The following is a 23,460-nucleotide window of genomic DNA, read 5'->3' as shown; positions in this document are numbered from 1 at the left end:
TGACAGTAACTATCGGGGTAATTGTAGACAAAACATAAAGGAGGCCTTAAGGGGAAGGGACCTAAGAGAGAAGGGAAAAAATGGACAGGATCAGATGATAGAAAATGTTTCAATTGCGATGAGACAGGACATTTCGCCAGGGAGTGTAAGGCTCCCTATAAACATTGTGACTGAGTAGGACACAACCACCGCAATTGCAAACATAAGGGGAAGGACAGGCACGACAATCGGGAGAGAAAGAGAGAGGCAGAGACAACGAGAGTTTACGACTACAGACAATTATAATAACAGGGTTATTTGCGTCTCTGTCACTATTGATATGTTTGGCCTGGAAATATATGGTTGTTAGTGTTTGTTTGAGATATAAACTGAACATTTTAATAGCTTGTTTAGGTTAAATTGAAAGACTAATTCACTCTAAATAATAGCGAAGCGATTTCGATGTTATACTTTGTCTTGCCTAAATGATCTGCTGGAATAACGTATTGAGAATTGTGTCGATTTTAAATGGCTGGATCATAGAAGAGACAGTTACGCAATTCTAATGAATTCTAAGTAATAGCGGAGAGATAATTGCGATAGAGTTGTGCCCATCGAATTGTGTTTTTTTTCTTATGGATTGACTGATGTAGGTTATATATTTGGCGACTCACATGTTACTTTTAAGTATTGGACATTTCATAAGGGTGAAGCCGAAAGAGAAGGGACAGTTGTAAAGTTTGGTTTTAATCGTACGATAGCGGTAAGGCAGAACGTGGTTGGAGGAGAGGTTATATTTTGTCCACTGGTAAGAAGAGGAGAGTTAGTCGCGCTCACTGGGCTATATTTGGCTGTAAGGGATTCAGGTCTGAATAGTTGAATCGTAAAAGTTTGTGATAGTGTCTGGTTATTGATTATTGGTTTGATTATTGCAGTAACACCAGTGAACTGGAACAGAAAGTTAAGGTATTCTAACATTATAATCTGTTTCCATTACGTGGAACAATGTCAGGTCAGTAAACTGGATTGCAGGTTGAGTTAATTTTATTTTACAGGGACAGTGCACATTAATCATAGTTGTGTGTGTGTGAGGCAGGGTATTCCTATCAAGCATTTTGAGAGACTGTTTGAAGAAAGACTGAATAGGTTTTAATGTTGAAAAGCAAGCTTGGGCTAAACTAGTCAAGTAGTAGGTGAATTTCATAGATTTAAAGTACAGTATTGTATCCAAGGGTAGCGCATGTTAAATTAAGTACATATAATTATTGAGGAAATTTAAAACTAATGATTAGAGGGAGTACAATGGAATTATCATTATTATTAGGTTTTGTTTGTAGTAAACGTTTGGGTCTCTGAATCGGGGTAGTATAATGAATGCTGACCAAGTGTTTTTTTTTTCTGTGAAAAGGAGTGCTTCATTGTCTTTCTTTGGAATGTTTTCTGGGGGCTGTCATCTTGAAGGGAGCGAGTGAGATAGAGATATGTGTCACGGCAGATTTCCTCAAACTATGAAACAAGGATCGGACCAATACGCAGCGTGGTAGGTGTCCATGGTTTTTAATAAGAAAAACTAAACATGAACACAAATACAAAATAACAAAGTGAACTGGCAACGAAACAGTCCCGTGTGGCACAAACACTGACACAGGAAACAATCACCCATAAAATACCCAAAGAACATGGCTGCCTAAATATGGTTCCCAATCAGAGACAACGAAAAACACCTGCCTCTGATTGAGAACCAATCAAGGCAACCATAGACTTACATAAACACCTCGAATGAACACAACCCCATAAATCTACAAAAAACCCAAGACAGTACAAACACCCTAGATGAGACAAAAACCATACATCACCCATGTCACACCCTGACCTAACCAAAATAACAAGGAAAACAAAGGATACTAAGGTCAGGGTGTGACAGTATATTTCTACCAAATTGAAAAGGCCTGGAAATGTTTAGTTTGTTTTTAGCCTTTAAGTTTGAGGAGATTTCCATGTTTCCTAGAGACGATATCTTAAAGGGGTACACACACATATAGAATATTAGAAGTTTATTTTCTGAGTTTCAATTAAACACGTTAAATCTTTAGATAAAGGGAATGTTCTGGGAACCTGTGATACAACATGTAGAAAATGTTTGATGGTTTTTCTTTAATTTGTATAATATAGTATGAAACACAACTCTAAAAGGGTGTTATGACTTTTGAACTCTATCATGGCTTTCCTTTGTGGTCTGATCAGCCTCATGGGAGGGCCATTTGGATAATGAATTTAAGGTCATTTGTGATACTGATTTTAAGTTAATATGTGTAATGGATAATTATGAACAAGTTTAGAGTTCTTTGACAAATTTGTAATTTCAACCAATGAGAAGAAAGAAATGACAAAGCCTTGGATTAATGGTAGACTTATGTTAAGTATTTAGAACCTAATCTAAGCCAATAGGACAGGGATATATGACTGTGGTGACTCAGGATCATTGAGAGCATCAAGATAACCTTAATCAAACTATGTAATAACCTCAGAGATAGCCACCATAGACAGGTGATTTTTCTAAAAATCCATGAGTTCAGACAAGGGGACAGTGAGACATTTAGTAAATATTTGGAAACTACCCATATTTGATACTGACTGTTATGAGAAAGAGCGACACACAGATAGAAGGAAGGGCAGACGGAGAAGCCCTCCCCGCACTGCCGAGACCTTGATGGTTGGGGAGTAGCATGAGGAGAGAAGATAAAAGTGATACAGAATGGGTAGATAACGGTTACTGAGTGGAGACAAAAGGGGAATGAAAGCTTAGTTGGTTTCAGGAACTAAGGTGTGAGACACTGAACCATTGCCCAGAAATGATTCTGCACAACAGGCCAAAATAGTAGCATTGACAAGTGCCTGCCAAATAAGATAGGGGAGAATGGTGACTATTTACACAGACAAGCACATAGGCATTTAAAACCATACGAAGCAGCACAGATAAATCTTAAAGAAGATAAGACACTTGACAGTGAATTGCTACAGGATAGCCAAGAACGAACGCCCCAGGGAGAATAGATAATGTCCAACATAAGGATAGTTTACTAATCTTACCTAAGTCACTGTTTAGATATGCACCATTATTGATACATGGGCAGAGCCATGTATCAACAGGGGGGGTTAGGTTAGGACACACTTTGTGGCCTTTTGGATAATAAAATTCATATTTTTTCACGATTCTGTAACATAACGTCTGATATGTCTGATGGAAACATGCAAATCTTAAGATACAAAGAAAAGGAAACAAAAAATGTTAAAAGCTAATGAAAGATATAGTAAAAAACATTTTTTAATGGAATTTGAGTAACTTTTTGAATTCTAAACTAGGCATATGATGACATGTATCTAACGATAATTCCCGTTCAATGTGTTTTCTGTTCTCAAACTATGACATCTATCAAATGATTAATCACCGTTCATGTGTTTTCCTTTCACCATGAGGAGAATGTTTCGGTATTGACAAAGAGCTACTTTTTTAAGGCAAAAGTTGTGTCAGAAGAGGGATTTGAACCCTCGCCTCCAATCGGAGACCAGAATACCCCTGTAACTTGGAAGGATTCTCACCTTGAGTCTGGCGCCTTAGACCACTCGGCCATCCTGACAATTATAAAGCCTTAAAATTCATATTTTTTCACGATTCTGTAACATAACGTCTGATATGTCTGATGGAAACATGCAAATCTTAAGATACAAAGAAAAGGAAACAAAAAATGTTAAAAGCTAATGAAAGATATAGTAAAAAACATTTTTTAATGGAATTTGAGTAACTTTTTGAATTCTAAACTAGGCATATGATGACATGTATCTAACGATAATTCCCGTTCAATGTGTTTTCTGTTCTCAAACTATGACATCTATCAAATGATTAATCACCGTTCATGTGTTTTCCTTTCACCATGAGGAGAATGTTTCGGTATTGACAAAGAGCTACTTTTTTAAGGCAAAAGTTGTGTCAGAAGAGGGATTTGAACCCTCGCCTCCAATCGGAGACCAGAATACCCCTGTAACTTGGAAGGATTCTCACCTTGAGTCTGGCGCCTTAGACCACTCGGCCATCCTGACAATTATAAAGCCTTAAAATTCATATTTTTTCACGATTCTGTAACATAACGTCTGATATGTCTGATGGAAACATGCAAATCTTAAGATACAAAGAAAAGGAAACAAAAAAATGTTAAAAGCTAATGAAAGATATAGTAAAAAACATTTTTTAATGGAATATGAGTAACTTTTTGAATTCTAAACTAGGCATATGATGACATGTATCTAACGATAATTCCCGTTCAATGTGTTTTCTGTTCTCAAACTATGACATCTATCAAATGATTAATCACCGTTCATGTGTTTTCCTTTCACCATGAGGAGAATGTTTCGATATTGACAAAGAGCTACTTTTTTAAGGCAAAAGTTGTGTCAGAAGAGGGATTTGAACCCTCGCCTCCAATCGGAGACCAGAATACCCCTGTAACTTGGAAGGATTCTCACCTTGAGTCTGGCGCCTTAGACCACTCGGCCATCCTGACAATTATAAAGCCTTAAAATTCATATTTTTTCACGATTCTGTAACATAACGTCTGATATGTCTGATGGAAACATGCAAATCTTAAGATACAAAGAAAAGGAAACAAAAAATGTTAAAAGCTAATGAAAGATATAGTAAAAAACATTTTTTAATGGAATTTGAGTAACTTTTTGAATTCTAAACTAGGCATATGATGACATGTATCTAACGATAATTCCCGTTCAATGTGTTTTCTGTTCTCAAACTATGACATCTATCAAATGATTAATCACCGTTCATGTGTTTTCCTTTCACCATGAGGAGAATGTTTCGGTATTGACAAAGAGCTACTTTTTTAAGGCAAAAGTTGTGTCAGAAGAGGGATTTGAACCCTCGCCTCCAATCGGAGACCAGAATACCCCTGTAACTTGGAAGGATTCTCACCTTGAGTCTGGCGCCTTAGACCACTCGGCCATCCTGACAATTATAAAGCCTTAAAATTCATATTTTTTCACGATTCTGTAACATAACGTCTGATATGTCTGATGGAAACATGCAAATCTTAAGATACAAAGGAAACAAAAAATGTTAAAAGCTAATGAAAGATATAGTAAAAAACATTTTTTAATGGAATTTGAGTAACTTTTTGAATTCTAAACTAGGCATATGATGACATGTATCTAACGATAATTCCCGTTCAATGTGTTTTCTGTTCTCAAACTATGACATCTATCAAATGATTAATGACCGTTCATGTGTTTTCCTTTCACCATGAGGAGAATGTTTCGGTATTGACAAAGAGCTACTTTTTTAAGGCTAAAGTTGTGTCAGAAGAGGGATTTGAACCCTCGCCTCCAATCGGAGACCAGAATACCCCTGTAACTTGGAAGGATTCTCACCTTGAGTCTGGCGCCTTAGACCACTCGGCCATCCTGACAATTATAAAGCCTTAAAATTCATATTTTTTCACGATTCTGTAACATAACGTCTGATATGTCTGATGGAAACATGCAAATCTTAAGATACAAAGAAAAGGAAACAAAAAATGTTAAAAGCTAATGAAAGATATAGTAAAAAACATTTTTTAATGGAATTTGAGTAACTTTTTGAATTCTAAACTAGGCATATGATGACATGTATCTAACGATAATTCCCGTTCAATGTGTTTTCTGTTCTCAAACTATGACATCTATCAAATGATTAATCACCGTTCATGTGTTTTCCTTTCACCATGAGGAGAATGTTTCGGTATTGACAAAGAGCTATTGACAAAGAGCTACTTTTTTAAGGCAAAAGTTGTGTCAGAAGAGGGATTTGAACCCTCGCCTCCAATCGGAGACCAGAATACCCCTGTAACTTGGAAGGATTCTCACCTTGAGTCTGGCGCCTTAGACCACTCGGCCATCCTGACAATTATAAAGCCTTAAAATTCATATTTTTTCACGATTCTGTAACATAACGTCTGATATGTCTGATGGAAACATGCAAATCTTAAGATACAAAGAAAAGGAAACAAAAAATGTTAAAAGCTAATGAAAGATATAGTAAAAAACATTTTTTAATGGAATATGAGTAACTTTTTGAATTCTAAACTAGGCATATGATGACATGTATCTAACGATAATTCCCGTTCAATGTGTTTTCTGTTCTCAAACTATGACATCTATCAAATGATTAATCACCGTTCATGTGTTTTCCTTTCACCATGAGGAGAATGTTTCGGTATTGACAAAGAGCTACTTTTTTAAGGCAAAAGTTGTGTCAGAAGAGGGATTTGAACCCTCGCCTCCAATCGGAGACCAGAATACCCCTGTAACTTGGAAGGATTCTCACCTTGAGTCTGGCGCCTTAGACCACTCGGCCATCCTGACAATTATAAAGCCTTAAAATTCATATTTTTTCACGATTCTGTAACATAACGTCTGATATGTCTGATGGAAACATGCAAATCTTAAGATACAAAGAAAAAACAAAAAAAAAATGTTAAAAGCTAATGAAAGATATAGTAAAAAACATTTTTTAATGGAATTTGAGTAACTTTTTGAATTCTAAACTAGGCATATGATGACATGTATCTAACGATAATTCCCGTTCAATGTGTTTTCTGTTCTCAAACTATGACATCTATCAAATGATTAATCACCGTTCATGTGTTTTCCTTTCACCATGAGGAGAATGTTTCGGTATTGACAAAGAGCTACTTTTTTAAGGCAAAAGTTGTGTCAGAAGAGGGATTTGAACCCTCGCCTCCAATCGGAGACCAGAATACCCCTGTAACTTGGAAGGATTCTCACCTTGAGTCTGGCGCCTTAGACCACTCGGCCATCCTGACAATTATAAAGCCTTAAAATTCATATTTTTTCACGATTCTGTAACATAACGTCTGATATGTCTGATGGAAACATGCAAATCTTAAGATACAAAGAAAAGGAAACAAAAAATGTTAAAAGCTAATGAAAGATATAGTAAAAAACATTTTTTAATGGAATATGAGTAACTTTTTGAATTCTAAACTAGGCATATGATGACATGTATCTAACGATAATTCCCGTTCAATGTGTTTTCTGTTCTCAAACTATGACATCTATCAAATGATTAATCACCGTTCATGTGTTTTCCTTTCACCATGAGGAGAATGTTTCGGTATTGACAAAGAGCTACTTTTTTAAGGCAAAAGTTGTGTCAGAAGAGGGATTTGAACCCTCGCCTCCAATCGGAGACCAGAATACCCCTGTAACTTGGAAGGATTCTCACCTTGAGTCTGGCGCCTTAGACCACTCGGCCATCCTGACAATAATAAAGCCTTAAAATTAATATTTTTCACGATTCTGTAACATAACGTCTGATATGTCTGATGGAGACATGCAAATCTTAAGATACAAAGAAAAGGAAACAAAAAATGTTAAAAGCTAATGAAAGATATAGTAAAAAACATTTTTTAATGGAATTTGAGTAACTTTTTGAATTCTAAACTAGGCATATGATGACATGTATCTAACGATAATTCCCGTTCAATGTGTTTTCTGTTCTCAAACTATGACATCTATCAAATGATTAATCACCGTTCATGTGTTTTCCTTTCACCATGAGGAGAATGTTTCCGTATTGACAAAGAGCTACTTTTTTAAGGCAAAAGTTGTGTCAGAAGAGGGATTTGAACCCTCGCCTCCAATCGGAGACCAGAATACCCCTGTAACTTGGAAGGATTCTCACCTTGAGTCTGGCGCCTTAGACCACTCGGCCATCCTGACAATTATAAAGCCTTAAAATTCATATTTTTTCACGATTCTGTAACATAACGTCTGATATGTCTGATGGAAACATGCAAATCTTAAGATACAAAGAAAAGGAAACAAAAAATGTTAAAAGCTAATGAAAGATATAGTAAAAAACATTTTTTAATGGAATTTGAGTAACTTTTTGAATTCTAAACTAGGCATATGATGACATGTATCTAACGATAATTCCCGTTCAATGTGTTTTCTGTTCTCAAACTATGACATCTATCAAATGATTAATCACCGTTCATGTGTTTTCCTTTCACCATGAGGAGAATGTTTCGGTATTGACAAAGAGCTACTTTTTTAAGGCAAAAGTTGTGTCAGAAGAGGGATTTGAACCCTCGCCTCCAATCGGAGACCAGAATACCCCTGTAACTTGGAAGGATTCTCACCTTGAGTCTGGCGCCTTAGACCACTCGGCCATCCTGACAATTATAAAGCCTTAAAATTCATATTTTTTCACGATTCTGTAACATAACGTCTGATATGTCTGATGGAAACATGCAAATCTTAAGATACAAAGGAAACAAAAAATGTTAAAAGCTAATGAAAGATATAGTAAAAAACATTTTTTAATGGAATATGAGTAACTTTTTGAATTCTAAACTAGGCATATGATGACATGTATCTAACGATAATTCCCGTTCAATGTGTTTTCTGTTCTCAAACTATGACATCTATCAAATGATTAATCACCGTTCATGTGTTTTCCTTTCACCATGAGGAGAATTTTTCGATATTGACAAAGAGCTACTTTTTTAAGGCAAAAGTTGTGTCAGAAGAGGGATTTGAACCCTCGCCTCCAATCGGAGACCAGAATACCCCTGTAACTTGGAAGGATTCTCACCTTGAGTCTGGCGCCTTAGACCACTCGGCCATCCTGACAATTATAAAGCCTTAAAATTCATATTTTTTCACGATTCTGTAACATAACGTCTGATATGTCTGATGGAAACATGCAAATCTTAAGATACAAAGAAAAGGAAACAAAAAAATGTTAAAAGCTAAAGAAAGAAATAGGAAAAACATTTTTCAATGGAATTTGAGTAACTTTTTGAATTCTAAACTAGGCATATGATGACATGTATCTAACGATAATTCCCGTTCAATGTGTTTTCTGTTCTCAAACTATGACATCTATCAAATGATTAATCACCGTTCATGTGTTTTCCTTTCACCATGAGGAGAATGTTTCGGTATTGACAAAGAGCTACTTTTTTAAGGCAAAAGTTGTGTCAGAAGAGGGATTTGAACCCTCGCCTCCAATCGGAGACCAGAATACCCCTGTAACTTGGAAGGATTCTCACCTTGAGTCTGGCGCCTTAGACCACTCGGCCATCCTGACAATTATAAAGCCTTAAAATTCATATTTTTTCACGATTCTGTAACATAACGTCTGATATGTCTGATGGAAACATGCAAATCTTAAGATACAAAGAAAAGGAAACAAAAAATGTTAAAAGCTAATGAAAGATATAGTAAAAAACATTTTTTAATGGAATATGAGTAACTTTTTGAATTCTAAACTAGGCATATGATGACATGTATCTAACGATAATTCCCGTTCAATGTGTTTTCTGTTCTCAAACTATGACATCTATCAAATGATTAATCACCGTTCATGTGTTTTCCTTTCACCATGAGGAGAATGTTTCGATATTGACAAAGAGCTACTTTTTTAAGGCAAAAGTTGTGTCAGAAGAGGGATTTGAACCCTCGCCTCCAATCGGAGACCAGAATACCCCTGTAACTTGGAAGGATTCTCACCTTGAGTCTGGCGCCTTAGACCACTCGGCCATCCTGACAATTATAAAGCCTTAAAATTCATATTTTTTCACGATTCTGTAACATAACGTCTGATATGTCTGATGGAAACATGCAAATCTTAAGATACAAAGAAAAGGAAACAAAAAATGTTAAAAGCTAATGAAAGATATAGTAAAAAACATTTTTTAATGGAATATGAGTAACTTTTTGAATTCTAAACTAGGCATATGATGACATGTATCTAACGATAATTCCCGTTCAATGTGTTTTCTGTTCTCAAACTATGACATCTATCAAATGATTAATCACCGTTCATGTGTTTTCCTTTCACCATGAGGAGAATGTTTTGATATTGACAAAGAGCTACTTTTTTAAGGCAAAAGTTGTGTCAGAAGAGGGATTTGAACCCTCGCCTCCAATCGGAGACCAGAATACCCCTGTAACTTGGAAGGATTCTCACCTTGAGTCTGGCGCCTTAGACCACTCGGCCATCCTGACAATTATAAAGCCTTAAAATTCATATTTTTTCACGATTCTGTAACATAACGTCTGATATGTCTGATGGAAACATGCAAATCTTAAGATACAAAGGAAACAAAAAATGTTAAAAGCTAATGAAAGATATAGTAAAAAACATTTTTTAATGGAATTTGAGTAACTTTTTGAATTCTAAACTAGGCATATGATGACATGTATCTAACGATAATTCCCGTTCAATGTGTTTTCTGTTCTCAAACTATGACATCTATCAAATGATTAATCACCGTTCATGTGTTTTCCTTTCACCATGAGGAGAATGTTTCGGTATTGACAAAGAGCTACTTTTTTAAGGCAAAAGTTGTGTCAGAAGAGGGATTTGAACCCTCGCCTCCAATCGGAGACCAGAATACCCCTGTAACTTGGAAGGATTCTCACCTTGAGTCTGGCGCCTTAGACCACTCGGCCATCCTGACAATTATAAAGCCTTAAAATTCATATTTTTTCACGATTCTGTAACATAACGTCTGATATGTCTGATGGAAACATGCAAATCTTAAGATACAAAGAAAAGGAAACAAAAAATGTTAAAAGCTAATGAAAGATATAGTAAAAAACATTTTTTAATGGAATATGAGTAACTTTTTGAATTCTAAACTAGGCATATGATGACATGTATCTAACGATAATTCCCGTTCAATGTGTTTTCTGTTCTCAAACTATGACATCTATCAAATGATTAATCACCGTTCATGTGTTTTCCTTTCACCATGAGGAGATGTTTCGATATTGACAAAGAGCTACTTTTTTAAGGCAAAAGTTGTGTCAGAAGAGGGATTTGAACCCTCGCCTCCAATCGGAGACCAGAATACCCCTGTAACTTGGAAGGATTCTCACCTTGAGTCTGGCGCCTTAGACCACTCGGCCATCCTGACAATTATAAAGCCTTAAAATTCATATTTTTTCACGATTCTGTAACATAACGTCTGATATGTCTGATGGAAACATGCAAATCTTAAGATACAAAGAAAAGGAAACAAAAAAATGTTAAAAGCTAATGAAAGATATAGTAAAAAACATTTTTTAATGGAATATGAGTAACTTTTTGAATTCTAAACTAGGCATATGATGACATGTATCTAACGATAATTCCCGTTCAATGTGTTTTCTGTTCTCAAACTATGACATCTATCAAATGATTAATCACCGTTCATGTGTTTTCCTTTCACCATGAGGAGAATTTTTCGATATTGACAAAGAGCTACTTTTTTAAGGCAAAAGTTGTGTCAGAAGAGGGATTTGAACCCTCGCCTCCAATCGGAGACCAGAATACCCCTGTAACTTGGAAGGATTCTCACCTTGAGTCTGGCGCCTTAGACCACTCGGCCATCCTGACAATTATAAAGCCTTAAAATTCATATTTTTTCACGATTCTGTAACATAACGTCTGATATGTCTGATGGAAACATGCAAATCTTAAGATACAAAGGAAACAAAAAATGTTAAAAGCTAATGAAAGATATAGTAAAAAACATTTTTTAATGGAATTTGAGTAACTTTTTGAATTCTAAACTAGGCATATGATGACATGTATCTAACGATAATTCCCGTTCAATGTGTTTTCTGTTCTCAAACTATGACATCTATCAAATGATTAATCACCGTTCATGTGTTTTCCTTTCACCATGAGGAGAATGTTTCGGTATTGACAAAGAGCTACTTTTTTAAGGCAAAAGTTGTGTCAGAAGAGGGATTTGAACCCTCGCCTCCAATCGGAGACCAGAATACCCCTGTAACTTGGAAGGATTCTCACCTTGAGTCTGGCGCCTTAGACCACTCGGCCATCCTGACAATTATAAAGCCTTAAAATTCATATTTTTTCACGATTCTGTAACATAACGTCTGATATGTCTGATGGAAACATGCAAATCTTAAGATACAAAGAAAAGGAAACAAAAAATGTTAAAAGCTAATGAAAGATATAGTAAAAAACATTTTTTAATGGAATATGAGTAACTTTTTGAATTCTAAACTAGGCATATGATGACATGTATCTAACGATAATTCCCGTTCAATGTGTTTTCTGTTCTCAAACTATGACATCTATCAAATGATTAATCACCGTTCATGTGTTTTCCTTTCACCATGAGGAGAATGTTTCGGTATTGACAAAGAGCTACTTTTTTAAGGCAAAAGTTGTGTCAGAAGAGGGATTTGAACCCTCGCCTCCAATCGGAGACCAGAATACCCCTGTAACTTGGAAGGATTCTCACCTTGAGTCTGGCGCCTTAGACCACTCGGCCATCCTGACAATTATAAAGCCTTAAAATTCATATTTTTTCACGATTCTGTAACATAACGTCTGATATGTCTGATGGAAACATGCAAATCTTAAGATACAAAGAAAAGGAAACAAAAAATGTTAAAAGCTAATGAAAGATATAGTAAAAAACATTTTTTAATGGAATATGAGTAACTTTTTGAATTCTAAACTAGGCATATGATGACATGTATCTAACGATAATTCCCGTTCAATGTGTTTTCTGTTCTCAAACTATGACATCTATCAAATGATTAATCACCGTTCATGTGTTTTCCTTTCACCATGAGGAGAATGTTTCGATATTGACAAAGAGCTACTTTTTTAAGGCAAAAGTTGTGTCAGAAGAGGGATTTGAACCCTCGCCTCCAATCGGAGACCAGAATACCCCTGTAACTTGGAAGGATTCTCACCTTGAGTCTGGCGCCTTAGACCACTCGGCCATCCTGACAATTATAAAGCCTTAAAATTCATATTTTTTCACGATTCTGTAACATAACGTCTGATATGTCTGATGGAAACATGCAAATCTTAAGATACAAAGAAAAGGAAACAAAAAATGTTAAAAGCTAATGAAAGATATAGTAAAAAACATTTTTTAATGGAATTTGAGTAACTTTTTGAATTCTAAACTAGGCATATGATGACATGTATCTAACGATAATTCCCGTTCAATGTGTTTTCTGTTCTCAAACTATGACATCTATCAAATGATTAATCACCGTTCATGTGTTTTCCTTTCACCATGAGGAGAATGTTTCGGTATTGACAAAGAGCTACTTTTTTAAGGCAAAAGTTGTGTCAGAAGAGGGATTTGAACCCTCGCCTCCAATCGGAGACCAGAATACCCCTGTAACTTGGAAGGATTCTCACCTTGAGTCTGGCGCCTTAGACCACTCGGCCATCCTGACAATTATAAAGCCTTAAAATTCATATTTTTTCACGATTCTGTAACATAACGTCTGATATGTCTGATGGAAACATGCAAATCTTAAGATACAAAGAAAAGGAAACAAAAAATGTTAAAAGCTAATGAAAGATATAGTAAAAAACATTTTTTAATGGAATATGAGTAACTTTTTGAATTCTAAACTAGGCATATGATGACATGTATCTAACGATAATTCCCGTTCAATGTGTTTTCTGTTCTCAAACTATGACATCTATCAAATGATTAATCACCGTTCATGTGTTTTCCTTTCACCATGAGGAGAATGTTTCGGTATTGACAAAGAGCTACTTTTTTAAGGCAAAAGTTGTGTCAGAAGAGGGATTTGAACCCTCGCCTCCAATCGGAGACCAGAATACCCCTGTAACTTGGAAGGATTCTCACCTTGAGTCTGGCGCCTTAGACCACTCGGCCATCCTGACAATTATAAAGCCTTAAAATTCATATTTTTTCACGATTCTGTAACATAACGTCTGATATGTCTGATGGAAACATGCAAATCTTAAGATACAAAGAAAAAGAAACAAAAAATGTTAAAAGCTAATGAAAGTATAGTAAAAAACATTTTTTTATGGTATTTGAGTAACTTTTTGAATTCTAAACTAGGCATATGATGACATGTATCTAACGATCATTCCCGTTTAATGTGTTTTCTGTTCTCAAACTATGACATCTATCAAATGATTAATCACTGTTCATGTGTTTTCCTTTCACCATGAGGAGAATGTTTCGGTATTGACAAAGAGCTACTTTTTTAAGGCAAAAGTTGTGTCAGAAGAGGGATTTGAACCCTCGCCTCCAATCGGAGACCAGAATACCCCTGTAACTTGGAAGGATTCTCACCTTGAGTCTGGCGCCTTAGACCACTCGGCCATCCTGACAATTATAAAGCCTTAAAATTCATATTTTTTCACGATTCTGTAACATAACGTCTGATATGTCTGATGGAAACATGCAAATCTTAAGATACAAAGAAAAGGAAACAAAAAATGTTAAAAGCTAAAGAAAGAAATAGGAAAAACATTTTTCAATGGAATATGAGTAACTTTTTGAATTCTAAACTAGGCATATGATGACATGTATCTAACGATAATTCCCGTTCAATGTGTTTTCTGTTCTCAAACTATGACATCTATCAAATGATTAATCACCGTTCATGTGTTTTCCTTTCACCATGAGGAGAATGTTTCGGTATTGACAAAGAGCTACTTTTTTAAGGCAAAAGTTGTGTCAGAAGAGGGATTTGAACCCTCGCCTCCAATCGGAGACCAGAATACCCCTGTAACTTGGAAGGATTCTCACCTTGAGTCTGGCGCCTTAGACCACTCGGCCATCCTGACAATTATAAAGCCTTAAAATTCATATTTTTTCACGATTCTGTAACATAACGTCTGATATGTCTGATGGAAACATGCAAATCTTAAGATACAAAGAAAAGGAAACAAAAAAATGTTAAAAGCTAATGAAAGATATAGTAAAAAACTTTTTTTAATGGAATATGAGCAACTTTTTGAATTCTAAACTAGGCATATGATGACATGTATCTAACGATTATTCCCGTTCAATGTGTTTTCTGTTCTCAAACTATGACATCTATCAAATGATTAATCACCGTTCATGTGTTTTCCTTTCACCATGAGGAGAATGTTTTGATATTGACAAAGAGCTACTTTTTTAAGGCAAAAGTTGTGTCAGAAGAGGGATTTGAACCCTCGCCTCCAATCGGAGACCAGAATACCCCTGTAACTTGGAAGGATTCTCACCTTGAGTCTGGCGCCTTAGACCACTCGGCCATCCTGACAATTATAAAGCCTTAAAATTCATATTTTTTCACGATTCTGTAACATAACGTCTGATATGTCTGATGGAAACATGCAAATCTTAAGATACAAAGAAAAGGAAACAAAAAATGTTAAAAGCTAATGAAAGATATAGTAAAAAACATTTTTTAATGGAATATGAGTAACTTTTTGAATTCTAAACTAGGCATATGATGACATGTATCTAACGATAATTCCCGTTCAATGTGTTTTCTGTTCTCAAACTATGACATCTATCAAATGATTAATCACCGTTCATGTGTTTTCCTTTCACCATGAGGATAATGTTTCGATATTGACAAAGAGCTACTTTTTTAAGGCAAAAGTTGTGTCAGAAGAGGGATTTGAACCCTCGCCTCCAATCGGAGACCAGAATACCCCTGTAACTTGGAAGGATTCTCACCTTGAGTCTGGCGCCTTAGACCACTCGGCCATCCTGACAATTATAAAGCCTTAAAATTCATATTTTTTCACGATTCTGTAACATAACGTCTGATATGTCTGATGGAAACATGCAAATCTTAATATACAAAGAAAAGGAAACAAAAAATGTTAAAAGCTAATGAAAGATATAGTAAAAAACATTTTTTAATGGAATATGAGTAACTTTTTGAATTCTAAACTAGGCATATGATGACATGTATCTAACGATAATTCCCGTTCAATGTGTTTTCTGTTCTCAAACTATGACATCTATCAAATGATTAATCACCGTTCATGTGTTTTCCTTTCACCATGAGGAGAATGTTTCGGTATTGACAAAGAGCTACTTTTTTAAGGCAAAAGTTGTGTCAGAAGAGGGATTTGAACCCTCGCCTCCAATCGGAGACCAGAATACCCCTGTAACTTGGAAGGATTCTCACCTTGAGTCTGGCGCCTTAGACCACTCGGCCATCCTGACAATTATAAAGCCTTAAAATTCATATTTTTTCACGATTCTGTAACATAACGTCTGATATGTCTGATGGAAACATGCAAATCTTAAGATACAAAGAAAAGGAAACAAAAAATGTTAAAAGCTAATGAAAGATATAGTAAAAAACATTTTTTAATGGAATATGAGTAACTTTTTGAATTCTAAACTAGGCATATGATGACATGTATCTAACGATAATTCCCGTTCAATGTGTTTTCTGTTCTCAAACTATGACATCTATCAAATGATTAATCACCGTTCATGTGTTTTCCTTTCACCATGAGGAGAATTTTTTGATATTGACAAAGAGCTACTTTTTTAAGGCAAAAGTTGTGTCAGAAGAGGGATTTGAACCCTCGCCTCCAATCGGAGACCAGAATACCCCTGTAACTTGGAAGGATTCTCACCTTGAGTCTGGCGCCTTAGACCACTCGGCCATCCTGACAATTATAAAGCCTTAAAATTCATATTTTTTCACGATTCTGTAACATAACGTCTGATATGTCTGATGGAAACATGCAAATCTTAAGATACAAAGGAAACAAAAAATGTTAAAAGCTAATGAAAGATATAGTAAAAAACATTTTTTAATGGAATATGAGTAACTTTTTGAATTCTAAACTAGGCATATGATGACATGTATCTAACGATAATTCCCGTTCAATGTGTTTTCTGTTCTCAAACTATGACATCTATCAAATGATTAATCACCGTTCATGTGTTTTCCTTTCACCATGAGGAGAATGTTTTCGATATTGACAAAGAGCTACTTTTTTAAGGCAAAAGTTGTGTCAGAAGAGGGATTTGAACCCTCGCCTCCAATCGGAGACCAGAATACCCCTGTAACTTGGAAGGATTCTCACCTTGAGTCTGGCGCCTTAGACCACTCGGCCATCCTGACAATTATAAAGCCTTAAAATTCATATTTTTTCACGATTCTGTAACATAACGTCTGATATGTCTGATGGAAACATGCAAATCTTAAGATACAAAGAAAAGGAAACAAAAAATGTTAAAAGCTAATGAAAGATATAGTAAAAAACATTTTTTAATGGAATTTGAGTAACTTTTTGAATTCTAAACTAGGCATATGATGACATGTATCTAACGATAATTCCCGTTCAATGTGTTTTCTGTTCTCAAACTATGACATCTATCAAATGATTAATCACCGTTCATGTGTTTTCCTTTCACCATGAGGAGAATGTTTCGGTATTGACAAAGAGCTACTTTTTTAAGGCAAAAGTTGTGTCAGAAGAGGGATTTGAACCCTCGCCTCCAATCGGAGACCAGAATACCCCTGTAACTTGGAAGGATTCTCACCTTGAGTCTGGCGCCTTAGACCACTCGGCCATCCTGACAATTATAAAGCCTTAAAATTCATATTTTTTCACGATTCTGTAACATAACGTCTGATATGTCTGATGGAAACATGCAAATCTTAATATACAAAGAAAAGGAAACAAAAAATGTTAAAAGCTAATGAAAGATATAGTAAAAAACATTTTTTAATGGAATATGAGTAACTTTTTGAATTCTAAACTAGGCATATGATGACATGTATCTAACGATAATTCCCGTTCAATGTGTTTTCTGTTCTCAAACTATGACATCTATCAAATGATTAATCACCGTTCATGTGTTTTCCTTTCACCATGAGGATAATGTTTCGATATTGACAAAGAGCTACTTTTTTAAGGCAAAAGTTGTGTCAGAAGAGGGATTTGAACCCTCGCCTCCAATCGGAGACCAGAATACCCCTGTAACTTGGAAGGATTCTCACCACCTTGAGTCTGGCGCCTTAGACCACTCGGCCATCCTGACAATTATAAAGCCTTAAAATTCATATTTTTTCACGATTCTGTAACATAACGTCTGATATGTCTGATGGAAACATGCAAATCTTAAGATACAAAGAAAAGGAAACAAAAAATGTTAAAAGCTAATGAAAGATATAGTAAAAAACATTTTTTAATGGAATTTGAGTAACTTTTTGAATTCTAAACTAGGCATATGATGACATGTATCTAACGATAATTCCCGTTCAATGTGTTTTCTGTTCTCAAACTATGACATCTATCAAATGATTAATCACCGTTCATGTGTTTTCCTTTCACCATGAGGAGAATGTTTCGGTATTGACAAAGAGCTACTTTTTTAAGGCAAAAGTTGTGTCAGAAGAGGGATTTGAACCCTCGCCTCCAATCGGAGACCAGAATACCCCTGTAACTTGGAAGGATTCTCACCTTGAGTCTGGCGCCTTAGACCACTCGGCCATCCTGACAATTATAAAGCCTTAAAATTCATATTTTTTCACGATTCTGTAACATAACGTCTGATATGTCTGATGGAAACATGCAAATCTTAAGATACAAAGAAAAGGAAACAAAAAATGTTAAAAGCTAATGAAAGATATAGTAAAAAACATTTTTTAATGGAATTTGAGTAACTTTTTGAATTCTAAACTAGGCATATGATGACATGTATCTAACGATAATTCCCGTTCAATGTGTTTTCTGTTCTCAAACTATGACATCTATCAAATGATTAATCACCGTTCATGTGTTTTCCTTTCACCATGAGGAGAATGTTTCGGTATTGACAAAGAGCTACTTTTTTAAGGCAAAAGTTGTGTCAGAAGAGGGATTTGAACCCTCGCCTCCAATCGGAGACCAGAATACCCCTGTAACTTGGAAGGATTCTCACCTTGAGTCTGGCGCCTTAGACCACTCGGCCATCCTGACAATTATAAAGCCTTAAAATTCATATTTTTTCACGATTCTGTAACATAACGTCTGATATGTCTGATGGAAACATGCAAATCTTAAGATACAAAGAAAAGGAAACAAAAAAATGTTAAAAGCTAAAGAAAGAAATAGTAAAAAACATTTTTCAATGGAATTTGAGTAACTTTTTGAATTCTAAACTAGGCATATGATGACATGTATCTAACGATAATTCCCGTTCAATGTGTTTTCTGTTCTCAAACTATGACATCTATCAAATGATTAATCACCGTTCATGTGTTTTCCTTTCACCATGAGGAGAATGTTTCGGTATTGACAAAGAGCTACTTTTTAAGGCAAAAGTTGTGTCAGAAGAGGGATTTGAACCCTCGCCTCCAATCGGAGACCAGAATACCCCTGTAACTTGGAAGGATTCTCACCTTGAGTCTGGCGCCTTAGACCACTCGGCCATCCTGACAATTATAAAGCCTTAAAATTCATATTTTTTCACGATTCTGTAACATAACGTCTGATATGTCTGATGGAAACATGCAAATCTTAAGATACAAAGAAAAGGAAACAAAAAATGTTAAAAGCTAATGAAAGATATAGTAAAAAACATTTTTTAATGGAATTGAGTAACTTTTTGAATTCTAAACTAGGCATATGATGACATGTATCTAACGATAATTCCCGTTCAATGTGTTTTCTGTTCTCAAACTATGACATCTATCAAATGATTAATCACCGTTCATGTGTTTTCCTTTCACCATGAGGAGAATGTTTCGGTATTGACAAAGAGCTACTTTTTTAAGGCAAAAGTTGTGTCAGAAGAGGGATTTGAACCCTCGCCTCCAATCGGAGACCAGAATACCCCTGTAACTTGGAAGGATTCTCACCTTGAGTCTGGCGCCTTAGACCACTCGGCCATCCTGACAATTATAAAGCCTTAAAATTCAAAAACGCCTGTTGTCTGATGGAAAGCTACATGAAAGATGTTAAAAGCTAATGAAAGATAAAAAAAACATTTTTTAATGGAATTTGAGTAACAATTCTAAACTAGGCATATGATGACATGTATCTAACGAAATTCCCGTTCAATGTGTTTTCTGTTCTCAAACTTCTATCAAATGATTAATCACCGTTCATGTGTTTTCCTTTCACCATGAGGAGAATGTTTTGATAGACAAAGAGCTACTTTTTTAAGGCCCTGTTGTGTCAGAAGAGGGATTTGAACCCTCGCCTCCAATCGGAGACCAGAATACCCCTGTAACTTGGAAGGATTCTCACCTTGAGTCTGGCGCCTTAGACCACTCGGCCATCCTGACAATTATAAAGCCTTAAAATTCATATTTTTTCACGATTCTGTAACATAACGTCTGATATGTCTGATGGAAACATGCAAATCTTAAGATACAAAGAAAAGGAAACAAAAAATGTTAAAAGCTAATGAAAGATATAGTAAAAAACATTTTTTAATGGAATATGAGTAACTTTTTGAATTCTAAACTAGGCATATGATGACATGTATCTAACGATAATTCCCGTTCAATGTGTTTTCTGTTCTCAAACTATGACATCTATCAAATGATTAATCACCGTTCATGTGTTTTCCTTTCACCATGAGGAGAATGTTTCGGTATTGACAAAGAGCTACTTTTTTAAGGCAAAAGTTGTGTCAGAAGAGGGATTTGAACCCGCCTCCAATCGGAGACCAGAATACCCCTGTAACTTGGAAGGATTCTCACCTTGAGTCTGGCGCCTTAGACCACTCGGCCATCCTGACAATTATAAAGCCTTAAAATTCATATTTTTTCACGATTCTGTAACATAACGTCTGATATGTCTGATGGAAACATGCAAATCTTAATTGTTAAAAGCTAATGAAAGATATAGTAAAAAACATTTTTTAATGGAATATGAAACTTTTTGAATTCTAAACTCATATGATGACATGTATCTAACGATAATTCCCGTTCAATGTGTTTTCTGTTCTCAAACTATGACATCTATCAAATGATTAATCACCGTTCAAACAAATAGTATAGCTATTTTAAGAAACAAAAAATGTTAAAAGCTAAAGAAAGAAATAGGAAAAACATTTTTTAATGGAATATGAGTAACTTTTTGAATTCTAAACTAGGCATATGATGACATGTATCTAACGATAATTCCCGTTCAATGTGTTTTCTGTTCTCAAACTATGACATCTATCAAATGATTAATCACCGTTCATGTGTTTTCCTTTCACCATGAGGAGAATGTTTCGATATTGACAAAGAGCTACTTTTTTAAGGCAAAAGTTGTGTCAGAAGAGGGATTTGAACCCTCGCCTCCAATCGGAGACCAGAATACCCCTGTAACTTGGAAGGATTCTCACCTTGAGTCTGGCGCCTTAGACCACTCGCCATCCTGACAATTATAAAGCCTTAAAATTCATATTTTTTCACGATTCTGTAACATAACGTCTGATATGTCTGATGGAAACATGCAAATCTTAAGATACAAAGAAAAGGAAACAAAAAATGTTAAAAGCTAATGAAAGATATAGTAAAAAACATTTTTTAATGGAATATGAGTAACTTTTTGAATTCTAAACTAGGCATATGATGACATGTATCTAACGATAATTCCCGTTCAATGTGTTTTCTGTTCTCAAACTATGACATCTATCAAATGATTAATCACCGTTCATGTGTTTTCCTTTCACCATGAGGAGAATTTTTCGATATTGACAAAGAGCTACTTTTTTAAGGCAAAAGTTGTGTCAGAAGAGGGATTTGAACCCTCGCCTCCAATCGGAGACCAGAATACCCCTGTAACTTGGAAGGATTCTCACCTTGAGTCTGGCGCCTTAGACCACTCGGCCATCCTGACAATTATAAAGCCTTAAAATTCTATAAAATTAACATAACGTTCTGATATGTCTGATTGCTCTTAAGATAAAAGAAAAGGAAACAAAAAATGTTAAAAGCTAACGGAATATGAGTAACTGATATGTCTGATGGAAACATGACAAATTCATATTTTTTCACGATTCTTTCTGTTCTCAATGTTTCGGTAGATTCCAATCGGATCGCCTTGAGTCTTCCTTAGACCACTCCATCCTGACAATTATAAAGCAAAGAAATGCAAATCTTAAGGAAACAAAAAAATGTTAAAAGCTAATGAAAGATATAGTAAAAAACATTTTTTAATGGAATATGAGTAACTTTTTGAATTCTAAACTAGGCATATGATGACATGTATCTAACGATAATTCCCGTTCAATGTGTTTTCTGTTCTCAAACTATGACATCTATCAAATGATTAATCACCGTTCATGTGTTTTCCTTTCACCATGAGGAGAATGTTTCGATATTGACAAAGAGCTACTTTTTTAAGGCAAAAGTTGTGTCAGAAGAGGGATTTGAACCCTCGCCTCCAATCGGAGACCAGAATACCCCTGTAACTTGGAAGGATTCTCACCTTGAGTCTGGCGCCTTAGACCACTCGGCCATCCTGACAATTATAAAGCCTTAAAATTCATATTTTTTCACGATTCTGTAACATAACGTCTGATATGTCTGATGGAAACATGCAAATCTTAAGATACAAAGAAAAGGAAACAAAAAATGTTAAAAGCTAATGAAAGATATAGTAAAAAACATTTTTTAATGGAATTTGAGTAACTTTTTGAATTCTAAACTAGGCATATGATGACATGTATCTAACGATAATTCCCGTTCAATGTGTTTTCTGTTCTCAAACTATGACATCTATCAAATGATTAATCACCGTTCATGTGTTTTCCTTTCACCATGAGGAGAATGTTTCGATATTGACAAAGAGCTACTTTTTTAAGGCAAAAGTTGTGTCAGAAGAGGGATTTGAACCCTCGCCTCCAATCGGAGACCAGAATACCCCTGTAACTTGGAAGGATTCTCACCTTGAGTCTGGCGCCTTAGACCACTCGGCCATCCTGACAATTATAAAGCAAAATTCTATTTTTCAATCTGATAAAACGTCTGATATGTCTGAGGAAACATTCTTAATATACAAAGAAAAGGAAACAAAAAAATGTTAAAAGCTAATGAAAGATATAGTAAAAAACATTTTTTAATGGAATATGAGTAACTTTTTGAATTCTAAACTAGGCATATGATGACATGTATCTAAACTAGATATGATGACATGTATCTAATTCCCGTTCAATGTGTTTTCTGTTCTCAAACTATGACATCTATCAAATGATTAATCACCGTTCATGTGTTTTCCTTTCACCATGAGGAGAATGTTTTGGTATTGACAAAGAGCTACTTTTTTAAGGCAAAAGTTGTGTCAGAAGAGGGATTTGAACCCTCGCCTCCAATCGGAGACCAGAATACCCCTGTAACTTGGAAGGATTCTCACCTTGAGTCTGGCGCCTTAGACCACTCGGCCATCCTGACAATTATAAAGCCTTAAAATTCATATTTTTTCACGATTCTGTAACATAACGTCTGATATGTCTGATGGAAACATGCAAATCTTAAGATACAAAGAAAAGGAAACAAAAAATGTTAAAAGCTAATGAAAGATATAGTAAAAAACATTTTTTAATGGAATATGAGCAACTTTTTGAATTCTAAACTAGGCATATGATGACATGTATCTAACGATATTCCCGTTCAATGTGTTTTCTGTTCTCAAACTATGACATCTATCAA

General features: G+C 35.4%; 43 non-coding genes across 43 annotated transcripts; all 43 read right to left on the bottom strand.

Moving 5' to 3' along the window:
* Nucleotides 1-3,505: 3,505 nt before the first annotated feature.
* On the bottom strand, nucleotides 3,506-3,617 carry trnal-caa (transfer RNA leucine (anticodon CAA)). Its single transcript has 2 exons — nucleotides 3,580-3,617; nucleotides 3,506-3,551 (listed from the first exon to the last, which is right to left on the bottom strand). It is a non-coding gene; the product is annotated as a tRNA-Leu (tRNA).
* Nucleotides 3,618-3,965: 348 nt separating this feature from the next.
* On the bottom strand, nucleotides 3,966-4,077 carry trnal-caa (transfer RNA leucine (anticodon CAA)). The gene is made up of 2 exons: nucleotides 4,040-4,077; nucleotides 3,966-4,011 (listed from the first exon to the last, which is right to left on the bottom strand). It is a non-coding gene; the product is annotated as a tRNA-Leu (tRNA).
* Nucleotides 4,078-4,426: 349 nt separating this feature from the next.
* Nucleotides 4,427-4,538, bottom strand: trnal-caa (transfer RNA leucine (anticodon CAA)). The gene is made up of 2 exons: nucleotides 4,501-4,538; nucleotides 4,427-4,472 (listed from the first exon to the last, which is right to left on the bottom strand). It is a non-coding gene; the product is annotated as a tRNA-Leu (tRNA).
* A 348-nt stretch (nucleotides 4,539-4,886) lies between these two features.
* Nucleotides 4,887-4,998, bottom strand: trnal-caa (transfer RNA leucine (anticodon CAA)). The gene is made up of 2 exons: nucleotides 4,961-4,998; nucleotides 4,887-4,932 (listed from the first exon to the last, which is right to left on the bottom strand). It is a non-coding gene; the product is annotated as a tRNA-Leu (tRNA).
* A 343-nt stretch (nucleotides 4,999-5,341) lies between these two features.
* On the bottom strand, nucleotides 5,342-5,453 carry trnal-caa (transfer RNA leucine (anticodon CAA)). Its single transcript has 2 exons — nucleotides 5,416-5,453; nucleotides 5,342-5,387 (listed from the first exon to the last, which is right to left on the bottom strand). It is a non-coding gene; the product is annotated as a tRNA-Leu (tRNA).
* Nucleotides 5,454-5,815: 362 nt separating this feature from the next.
* Nucleotides 5,816-5,927, bottom strand: trnal-caa (transfer RNA leucine (anticodon CAA)). The gene is made up of 2 exons: nucleotides 5,890-5,927; nucleotides 5,816-5,861 (listed from the first exon to the last, which is right to left on the bottom strand). It is a non-coding gene; the product is annotated as a tRNA-Leu (tRNA).
* A 348-nt stretch (nucleotides 5,928-6,275) lies between these two features.
* trnal-caa (transfer RNA leucine (anticodon CAA)) lies at nucleotides 6,276-6,387 on the bottom strand. Its single transcript has 2 exons — nucleotides 6,350-6,387; nucleotides 6,276-6,321 (listed from the first exon to the last, which is right to left on the bottom strand). It is a non-coding gene; the product is annotated as a tRNA-Leu (tRNA).
* A 349-nt stretch (nucleotides 6,388-6,736) lies between these two features.
* trnal-caa (transfer RNA leucine (anticodon CAA)) lies at nucleotides 6,737-6,848 on the bottom strand. The gene is made up of 2 exons: nucleotides 6,811-6,848; nucleotides 6,737-6,782 (listed from the first exon to the last, which is right to left on the bottom strand). It is a non-coding gene; the product is annotated as a tRNA-Leu (tRNA).
* A 348-nt stretch (nucleotides 6,849-7,196) lies between these two features.
* On the bottom strand, nucleotides 7,197-7,308 carry trnal-caa (transfer RNA leucine (anticodon CAA)). The gene is made up of 2 exons: nucleotides 7,271-7,308; nucleotides 7,197-7,242 (listed from the first exon to the last, which is right to left on the bottom strand). It is a non-coding gene; the product is annotated as a tRNA-Leu (tRNA).
* A 347-nt stretch (nucleotides 7,309-7,655) lies between these two features.
* On the bottom strand, nucleotides 7,656-7,767 carry trnal-caa (transfer RNA leucine (anticodon CAA)). The gene is made up of 2 exons: nucleotides 7,730-7,767; nucleotides 7,656-7,701 (listed from the first exon to the last, which is right to left on the bottom strand). It is a non-coding gene; the product is annotated as a tRNA-Leu (tRNA).
* Nucleotides 7,768-8,115: 348 nt separating this feature from the next.
* trnal-caa (transfer RNA leucine (anticodon CAA)) lies at nucleotides 8,116-8,227 on the bottom strand. Its single transcript has 2 exons — nucleotides 8,190-8,227; nucleotides 8,116-8,161 (listed from the first exon to the last, which is right to left on the bottom strand). It is a non-coding gene; the product is annotated as a tRNA-Leu (tRNA).
* A 343-nt stretch (nucleotides 8,228-8,570) lies between these two features.
* trnal-caa (transfer RNA leucine (anticodon CAA)) lies at nucleotides 8,571-8,682 on the bottom strand. The gene is made up of 2 exons: nucleotides 8,645-8,682; nucleotides 8,571-8,616 (listed from the first exon to the last, which is right to left on the bottom strand). It is a non-coding gene; the product is annotated as a tRNA-Leu (tRNA).
* Nucleotides 8,683-9,030: 348 nt separating this feature from the next.
* On the bottom strand, nucleotides 9,031-9,142 carry trnal-caa (transfer RNA leucine (anticodon CAA)). The gene is made up of 2 exons: nucleotides 9,105-9,142; nucleotides 9,031-9,076 (listed from the first exon to the last, which is right to left on the bottom strand). It is a non-coding gene; the product is annotated as a tRNA-Leu (tRNA).
* A 348-nt stretch (nucleotides 9,143-9,490) lies between these two features.
* On the bottom strand, nucleotides 9,491-9,602 carry trnal-caa (transfer RNA leucine (anticodon CAA)). The gene is made up of 2 exons: nucleotides 9,565-9,602; nucleotides 9,491-9,536 (listed from the first exon to the last, which is right to left on the bottom strand). It is a non-coding gene; the product is annotated as a tRNA-Leu (tRNA).
* Nucleotides 9,603-9,950: 348 nt separating this feature from the next.
* Nucleotides 9,951-10,062, bottom strand: trnal-caa (transfer RNA leucine (anticodon CAA)). Its single transcript has 2 exons — nucleotides 10,025-10,062; nucleotides 9,951-9,996 (listed from the first exon to the last, which is right to left on the bottom strand). It is a non-coding gene; the product is annotated as a tRNA-Leu (tRNA).
* Nucleotides 10,063-10,405: 343 nt separating this feature from the next.
* On the bottom strand, nucleotides 10,406-10,517 carry trnal-caa (transfer RNA leucine (anticodon CAA)). The gene is made up of 2 exons: nucleotides 10,480-10,517; nucleotides 10,406-10,451 (listed from the first exon to the last, which is right to left on the bottom strand). It is a non-coding gene; the product is annotated as a tRNA-Leu (tRNA).
* Nucleotides 10,518-10,864: 347 nt separating this feature from the next.
* trnal-caa (transfer RNA leucine (anticodon CAA)) lies at nucleotides 10,865-10,976 on the bottom strand. Its single transcript has 2 exons — nucleotides 10,939-10,976; nucleotides 10,865-10,910 (listed from the first exon to the last, which is right to left on the bottom strand). It is a non-coding gene; the product is annotated as a tRNA-Leu (tRNA).
* A 349-nt stretch (nucleotides 10,977-11,325) lies between these two features.
* trnal-caa (transfer RNA leucine (anticodon CAA)) lies at nucleotides 11,326-11,437 on the bottom strand. Its single transcript has 2 exons — nucleotides 11,400-11,437; nucleotides 11,326-11,371 (listed from the first exon to the last, which is right to left on the bottom strand). It is a non-coding gene; the product is annotated as a tRNA-Leu (tRNA).
* Nucleotides 11,438-11,780: 343 nt separating this feature from the next.
* trnal-caa (transfer RNA leucine (anticodon CAA)) lies at nucleotides 11,781-11,892 on the bottom strand. The gene is made up of 2 exons: nucleotides 11,855-11,892; nucleotides 11,781-11,826 (listed from the first exon to the last, which is right to left on the bottom strand). It is a non-coding gene; the product is annotated as a tRNA-Leu (tRNA).
* A 348-nt stretch (nucleotides 11,893-12,240) lies between these two features.
* On the bottom strand, nucleotides 12,241-12,352 carry trnal-caa (transfer RNA leucine (anticodon CAA)). Its single transcript has 2 exons — nucleotides 12,315-12,352; nucleotides 12,241-12,286 (listed from the first exon to the last, which is right to left on the bottom strand). It is a non-coding gene; the product is annotated as a tRNA-Leu (tRNA).
* A 348-nt stretch (nucleotides 12,353-12,700) lies between these two features.
* trnal-caa (transfer RNA leucine (anticodon CAA)) lies at nucleotides 12,701-12,812 on the bottom strand. Its single transcript has 2 exons — nucleotides 12,775-12,812; nucleotides 12,701-12,746 (listed from the first exon to the last, which is right to left on the bottom strand). It is a non-coding gene; the product is annotated as a tRNA-Leu (tRNA).
* A 348-nt stretch (nucleotides 12,813-13,160) lies between these two features.
* On the bottom strand, nucleotides 13,161-13,272 carry trnal-caa (transfer RNA leucine (anticodon CAA)). Its single transcript has 2 exons — nucleotides 13,235-13,272; nucleotides 13,161-13,206 (listed from the first exon to the last, which is right to left on the bottom strand). It is a non-coding gene; the product is annotated as a tRNA-Leu (tRNA).
* A 348-nt stretch (nucleotides 13,273-13,620) lies between these two features.
* Nucleotides 13,621-13,732, bottom strand: trnal-caa (transfer RNA leucine (anticodon CAA)). The gene is made up of 2 exons: nucleotides 13,695-13,732; nucleotides 13,621-13,666 (listed from the first exon to the last, which is right to left on the bottom strand). It is a non-coding gene; the product is annotated as a tRNA-Leu (tRNA).
* Nucleotides 13,733-14,079: 347 nt separating this feature from the next.
* Nucleotides 14,080-14,191, bottom strand: trnal-caa (transfer RNA leucine (anticodon CAA)). The gene is made up of 2 exons: nucleotides 14,154-14,191; nucleotides 14,080-14,125 (listed from the first exon to the last, which is right to left on the bottom strand). It is a non-coding gene; the product is annotated as a tRNA-Leu (tRNA).
* A 347-nt stretch (nucleotides 14,192-14,538) lies between these two features.
* Nucleotides 14,539-14,650, bottom strand: trnal-caa (transfer RNA leucine (anticodon CAA)). Its single transcript has 2 exons — nucleotides 14,613-14,650; nucleotides 14,539-14,584 (listed from the first exon to the last, which is right to left on the bottom strand). It is a non-coding gene; the product is annotated as a tRNA-Leu (tRNA).
* Nucleotides 14,651-14,999: 349 nt separating this feature from the next.
* On the bottom strand, nucleotides 15,000-15,111 carry trnal-caa (transfer RNA leucine (anticodon CAA)). The gene is made up of 2 exons: nucleotides 15,074-15,111; nucleotides 15,000-15,045 (listed from the first exon to the last, which is right to left on the bottom strand). It is a non-coding gene; the product is annotated as a tRNA-Leu (tRNA).
* Nucleotides 15,112-15,459: 348 nt separating this feature from the next.
* trnal-caa (transfer RNA leucine (anticodon CAA)) lies at nucleotides 15,460-15,571 on the bottom strand. The gene is made up of 2 exons: nucleotides 15,534-15,571; nucleotides 15,460-15,505 (listed from the first exon to the last, which is right to left on the bottom strand). It is a non-coding gene; the product is annotated as a tRNA-Leu (tRNA).
* A 348-nt stretch (nucleotides 15,572-15,919) lies between these two features.
* Nucleotides 15,920-16,031, bottom strand: trnal-caa (transfer RNA leucine (anticodon CAA)). The gene is made up of 2 exons: nucleotides 15,994-16,031; nucleotides 15,920-15,965 (listed from the first exon to the last, which is right to left on the bottom strand). It is a non-coding gene; the product is annotated as a tRNA-Leu (tRNA).
* Nucleotides 16,032-16,379: 348 nt separating this feature from the next.
* Nucleotides 16,380-16,491, bottom strand: trnal-caa (transfer RNA leucine (anticodon CAA)). Its single transcript has 2 exons — nucleotides 16,454-16,491; nucleotides 16,380-16,425 (listed from the first exon to the last, which is right to left on the bottom strand). It is a non-coding gene; the product is annotated as a tRNA-Leu (tRNA).
* Nucleotides 16,492-16,835: 344 nt separating this feature from the next.
* Nucleotides 16,836-16,947, bottom strand: trnal-caa (transfer RNA leucine (anticodon CAA)). The gene is made up of 2 exons: nucleotides 16,910-16,947; nucleotides 16,836-16,881 (listed from the first exon to the last, which is right to left on the bottom strand). It is a non-coding gene; the product is annotated as a tRNA-Leu (tRNA).
* Nucleotides 16,948-17,295: 348 nt separating this feature from the next.
* Nucleotides 17,296-17,407, bottom strand: trnal-caa (transfer RNA leucine (anticodon CAA)). Its single transcript has 2 exons — nucleotides 17,370-17,407; nucleotides 17,296-17,341 (listed from the first exon to the last, which is right to left on the bottom strand). It is a non-coding gene; the product is annotated as a tRNA-Leu (tRNA).
* Nucleotides 17,408-17,755: 348 nt separating this feature from the next.
* trnal-caa (transfer RNA leucine (anticodon CAA)) lies at nucleotides 17,756-17,870 on the bottom strand. Its single transcript has 2 exons — nucleotides 17,833-17,870; nucleotides 17,756-17,801 (listed from the first exon to the last, which is right to left on the bottom strand). It is a non-coding gene; the product is annotated as a tRNA-Leu (tRNA).
* A 348-nt stretch (nucleotides 17,871-18,218) lies between these two features.
* trnal-caa (transfer RNA leucine (anticodon CAA)) lies at nucleotides 18,219-18,330 on the bottom strand. The gene is made up of 2 exons: nucleotides 18,293-18,330; nucleotides 18,219-18,264 (listed from the first exon to the last, which is right to left on the bottom strand). It is a non-coding gene; the product is annotated as a tRNA-Leu (tRNA).
* A 348-nt stretch (nucleotides 18,331-18,678) lies between these two features.
* On the bottom strand, nucleotides 18,679-18,790 carry trnal-caa (transfer RNA leucine (anticodon CAA)). Its single transcript has 2 exons — nucleotides 18,753-18,790; nucleotides 18,679-18,724 (listed from the first exon to the last, which is right to left on the bottom strand). It is a non-coding gene; the product is annotated as a tRNA-Leu (tRNA).
* A 348-nt stretch (nucleotides 18,791-19,138) lies between these two features.
* trnal-caa (transfer RNA leucine (anticodon CAA)) lies at nucleotides 19,139-19,250 on the bottom strand. Its single transcript has 2 exons — nucleotides 19,213-19,250; nucleotides 19,139-19,184 (listed from the first exon to the last, which is right to left on the bottom strand). It is a non-coding gene; the product is annotated as a tRNA-Leu (tRNA).
* A 347-nt stretch (nucleotides 19,251-19,597) lies between these two features.
* trnal-caa (transfer RNA leucine (anticodon CAA)) lies at nucleotides 19,598-19,709 on the bottom strand. Its single transcript has 2 exons — nucleotides 19,672-19,709; nucleotides 19,598-19,643 (listed from the first exon to the last, which is right to left on the bottom strand). It is a non-coding gene; the product is annotated as a tRNA-Leu (tRNA).
* Nucleotides 19,710-19,988: 279 nt separating this feature from the next.
* trnal-caa (transfer RNA leucine (anticodon CAA)) lies at nucleotides 19,989-20,100 on the bottom strand. Its single transcript has 2 exons — nucleotides 20,063-20,100; nucleotides 19,989-20,034 (listed from the first exon to the last, which is right to left on the bottom strand). It is a non-coding gene; the product is annotated as a tRNA-Leu (tRNA).
* Nucleotides 20,101-20,448: 348 nt separating this feature from the next.
* On the bottom strand, nucleotides 20,449-20,558 carry trnal-caa (transfer RNA leucine (anticodon CAA)). Its single transcript has 2 exons — nucleotides 20,521-20,558; nucleotides 20,449-20,492 (listed from the first exon to the last, which is right to left on the bottom strand). It is a non-coding gene; the product is annotated as a tRNA-Leu (tRNA).
* A 520-nt stretch (nucleotides 20,559-21,078) lies between these two features.
* Nucleotides 21,079-21,189, bottom strand: trnal-caa (transfer RNA leucine (anticodon CAA)). Its single transcript has 2 exons — nucleotides 21,153-21,189; nucleotides 21,079-21,124 (listed from the first exon to the last, which is right to left on the bottom strand). It is a non-coding gene; the product is annotated as a tRNA-Leu (tRNA).
* Nucleotides 21,190-21,537: 348 nt separating this feature from the next.
* On the bottom strand, nucleotides 21,538-21,649 carry trnal-caa (transfer RNA leucine (anticodon CAA)). Its single transcript has 2 exons — nucleotides 21,612-21,649; nucleotides 21,538-21,583 (listed from the first exon to the last, which is right to left on the bottom strand). It is a non-coding gene; the product is annotated as a tRNA-Leu (tRNA).
* A 517-nt stretch (nucleotides 21,650-22,166) lies between these two features.
* Nucleotides 22,167-22,278, bottom strand: trnal-caa (transfer RNA leucine (anticodon CAA)). Its single transcript has 2 exons — nucleotides 22,241-22,278; nucleotides 22,167-22,212 (listed from the first exon to the last, which is right to left on the bottom strand). It is a non-coding gene; the product is annotated as a tRNA-Leu (tRNA).
* A 348-nt stretch (nucleotides 22,279-22,626) lies between these two features.
* trnal-caa (transfer RNA leucine (anticodon CAA)) lies at nucleotides 22,627-22,738 on the bottom strand. Its single transcript has 2 exons — nucleotides 22,701-22,738; nucleotides 22,627-22,672 (listed from the first exon to the last, which is right to left on the bottom strand). It is a non-coding gene; the product is annotated as a tRNA-Leu (tRNA).
* Nucleotides 22,739-23,090: 352 nt separating this feature from the next.
* trnal-caa (transfer RNA leucine (anticodon CAA)) lies at nucleotides 23,091-23,202 on the bottom strand. The gene is made up of 2 exons: nucleotides 23,165-23,202; nucleotides 23,091-23,136 (listed from the first exon to the last, which is right to left on the bottom strand). It is a non-coding gene; the product is annotated as a tRNA-Leu (tRNA).
* Nucleotides 23,203-23,460: the final 258 nt, after the last annotated feature.

The sequence above is a fragment of the Oncorhynchus masou genome, chromosome 25 (assembly GCF_036934945.1).
Source record: "Oncorhynchus masou masou isolate Uvic2021 chromosome 25, UVic_Omas_1.1, whole genome shotgun sequence".
In the NCBI taxonomy this organism is placed as follows: domain Eukaryota; kingdom Metazoa; phylum Chordata; class Actinopteri; order Salmoniformes; family Salmonidae; genus Oncorhynchus; species Oncorhynchus masou.
Note: the sequence above shows the minus strand (reverse complement) of the source record. Positions and strands in the feature narration are given on the sequence as shown.